The 3,932-nt window shown below is 34.4% G+C and overlaps 2 long non-coding RNA genes across 2 annotated transcripts in view; one reads left to right on the top strand and one right to left on the bottom strand.

Moving 5' to 3' along the window:
* LOC128250310 (uncharacterized) overlaps positions 1 to 3,829 on the bottom strand; it is a 40,139-nt gene extending 36,310 nt beyond the window's left edge. The window contains exon 1 of the long non-coding RNA XR_008266321.1: positions 3,619 to 3,829. This is a non-coding gene — a long non-coding RNA (uncharacterized LOC128250310). The remainder of the gene's footprint in view (positions 1 to 3,618) is intronic.
* Positions 1 to 3,932, top strand: part of LOC128250311 (uncharacterized) — a 33,557-nt gene that overhangs the window by 15,578 nt on the left and 14,047 nt on the right. The gene's annotated exons all lie outside the window — the stretch shown is intronic.

Consider the following 3,932-nt stretch of genomic DNA (forward strand, 5'->3'; position numbering starts at 1 on the left):
TATATATACATTAAACTACAGTTTACCTTGCAAATTACCTGCAGCCGTATACCTTATACTAAGGACCATACTTACTGAGGTAATTACCAGGAGTACTTTTGGATACATCTATCCCTTAGAAGGTTTAAACACCTCTAACTTATAACTTTCATATATATATATATATATATATATATATATATATGAGTGGTTGGCGTTAGGAAGAGCATCCAGCTGTAGAAACTCTGCCAAATCAGACTGGAGCCTGGTGTTGCCATCTGGTTTCACCAGTCCTCAGTCAAATCGTCCAACCCATGCTAGCATGGAAAGCGGACGTTAAACGATGATGATGATGATGATGATGATATATATATATATATATATATATATATTAATATATATGTATCTAAAATAGTAAAATAAAACAAAAACTACTAAAGATAATAGAAATGGTCTCTGGTAGCTGTTTCTGGGATATTCCAGCCAATGGATCATCATATCAATTGAAGACTTTATAAAGCGAGTATTCTGTCATTGGAGAAATGTATGAAGAAATGTGTGATAGACAGTGATAGGAAAGCACCTCTTTAATGATATTCATTATGCTGTTTATTATGGTTTATTATGTTCAGGAAGGTAGAAGGGTTTAATTAAATCCATTTGAGTCAGTTCTTCCTGAGATATATCCTTAAGTGAATTCATTATCAAAAGAGTGGTTAAATAGTATATTAATGTAAGAATGGGGAAGAAACTACTAGCAGTTGAAAAGTTGTGTGAATAATGAGAGGATGAATAAACAAAATGTTCTAGTATCAGAGAAAGAAATAGATAGAGAAATAATCTATATATAGTGTTTAGTATATCAAAAATACATTCTGGTATGAGAAAAATAAATAGCTCTATATAGTGAGGGGTATTAAATCTTGGGACCAATAGAGGGAGGGGATGAAGTAGGGCTAGCAGATTGGCATTCCCATCTAAAGAAGTTGGGTGGAGGTGAATGTAAAGACTGACAGCTAAGGGAGAGGATGAAACACAGCATATGCCAGATTCTGGGTCTAGGGTACCAAGGATAGGGTGGGGATTGTGGATAATAAAATGAACAAATAATGATAGACAAATGTAGATATGTGGGGTCAAATCTTACTGGGGTGGATACACATTACTAACTCGCCACTAAGGAGAGCTAAAATGCTAGAAATAGGTGTCAAATTGTAAAGGAAGGATTGAAGATTTAAGAATTAAGATTTAAGAATTAAGAGTTAAGATTTACAAAGATGATATAAAACATGTGATATAAAATTAATGTAAATAGCAAGAAGAATAAGGAAGAAAAAAATAAAATAACGATAAAATAGATAGGAATAGATAAAAATGAAATAAAAAATAGATTAAAAAATAAAGAAATAAAAAATATGTGAGGATAAATAATAAAGTTAAAAATTAAAATAAGGTTAACACTTAAAATTAAAATTTGATTTAGATTAAAAATACAAAACAAAATTTAAAACTTAATTTGGAAATGACATGCTGTACTGCGTGGCATTCATGCGGGAAGCTCAAATATGAACATTTCAAAGTGTTTGGGTGTCAATCTCAGGACAGTGCATGTAACAGGAGTGATAAAAAATCAAACATCCAGTCAATATCATTGTGTTTGGAGTGATCATTAGTGATGGTGACGTTATACCTTAATTCATCTTCCCACACGGCCTCAGACTCAACATGGAGACCTACATCAAGTACCTGGAGGACGTAGTGCTGCCCAGTGTCAAGAGGGTGGCTGCTGGAAGACCCTAAGTCTGGCAACAGGACTCTGCACCATGCCACACAAGCAGGAGAACCCAGTCATGGCTGTCATACTACTTCTGCAACAACATCACTGCTAACATCTGGTCACCTAACTCCCCAGAATGCAACCCTCCTTGATTATTATGTGTGGGGTGCAGCTGGCTCAGAGACCAACAAAACTCTTTGTAACATCAAAGATGAATTGAAGGCAAGGATTATGGCAACATTCACCAACTTAAACAAGGAGACTCTCCAGAAGAGTTGCAGGAGATTCTGAAGGCGTCTGGAGGCTGTGGTTGAAGCCAATGGCTATTTTCTTGAATGAATTTACTCTTTAATTATTTCAAGATATTTTTATGTAATTTTGGTAAATATATCTGTTAAAATAAGATGTCAGTGTTATTTTCATTTTTGCATAATTTAGACGACAATATATTCACTGCAGCCTGCCTCTTTACACTCCTTAAAATTCTAATCATGACATATTTATTCCAAACTACTCATCTTTTATGTCCAGATTCTAAAATCCAAATCTTATAAAACCTATTGAAAGGTTTTTGTCCCTGAAAATTGGAGCACATGGAGCTCTAAAATGTGGGAGTTAAAGCCCCTATTAATGGGGTGGGGTCTTAAAGTCAACCAGAGAAGTTGAATTGCTGGGAATCTTTTTAAACTTGAGTCTTATATCTATTGTTCAAATTTTTTTGAAATCGGAAATATATGAATGTTCACTGGGTTTGTAAAAGAGAGCAAAGTTAGAGGAAACCAAAAGATGAATGATCACAATAAGCAGTCAGCTACCCTACCCTAGTCGTTACTACTCCCCAATGTAGAATTCCCCACCATACTGGTGACAGGCACAGCTGTAAGATGCATTACGGATCTATAGCAATTGGAAGGACGTGACCCAACTCAAATAAACATTAATAACTGTGTGATGTGAGGGCTAAGGGGAAATGAAAGTGTCACCTCTGCAGTTTGCCAATGATCACTATGCCAATAGGTAACCGAACAGAATAAATTTACAATCTAGAAATCTCTTTGAATGACCAATCACTTAGCTGGAAACGCATTGAAATCAATGTTACCATCTGGAGACCATCTCTGACCCAGTGATAATAAAAAGACTCAAAGGAGGTCTGCAACCAAATAACTTTACAGAAAATAACACTTTGCAACTGAATCAGTGGGAGGCAAAGATGCCTCTCCTTTACTTGACAATTTATGCACCACATTGTAGAAATCACAATCTAAGTATGTCTCAAAGCAAACTCTTACACCGTTGTACCATTGAATTACAAATAATGCTCATCTTTTATGCTTGGGTGACTCTACAGCTTCCAAGACTACAATTGTATTTGTCGTGGCTTAGGAAAACTGACTAAATTGTAGGGGTTAAGCCCATATTAAGGAGTCTTACTAACTCCTAAGAAGTTGAAATTTTAGGAATATTACTTCATTTGTGTCTAATATCTATGGTTAAAATTTCATCAACAGCAAAAATACAGGGGTTATGGCCTCATTTATGCTCTCTCACTTTCAAACATATACTGCATTACATCTGTCCTTAATAATAGGATATAATATTCAAATTTCATAAAGATCCATTCAGTAATTTTGACCTAGTTTTGGATCATAAAAAATGACTAAAATTTGGGAGTAAGGCCCCCATTAGGGGTTCTTAGAATCCTCGTGAGAATCGGAAACTTTGGGAATACTTCTTGATGTGTGTCAATTACCTATGGTTGAAATTTCATCAACATCGGAAATTTATGGATTTTCATGGGGGGGTCCTGCTCCCCTTTAAGCCACCTCAAATTCAATCCAAACATACTGCATTATACTCACCCTTATGCATTGAATCTAAGTTCCAAATATCATAAGTATCCATTCAGTAATTTTGGTCCATGAAATTGTATGAAACATACGGCATTACCCTTCTCCCTAGGCTTGGATTTTGTGTTCCAAATTTCATTAGGATTGGTGCAGTAGTTTTCAAGTCTATAAGAAACAAACGAATACACATAAAGACATTGACTTTTATCTAATAGATATATATATGCACATATACATACATGTATATATGTATGTGTGTGTGTATGTGTATTATATATATATATATATATGTATATATATATATATATATATATATATATATATAT

This window comes from Octopus bimaculoides, chromosome 20, assembly GCF_001194135.2.
Source record: "Octopus bimaculoides isolate UCB-OBI-ISO-001 chromosome 20, ASM119413v2, whole genome shotgun sequence".
Lineage (NCBI taxonomy): Eukaryota > Metazoa > Mollusca > Cephalopoda > Octopoda > Octopodidae > Octopus > Octopus bimaculoides.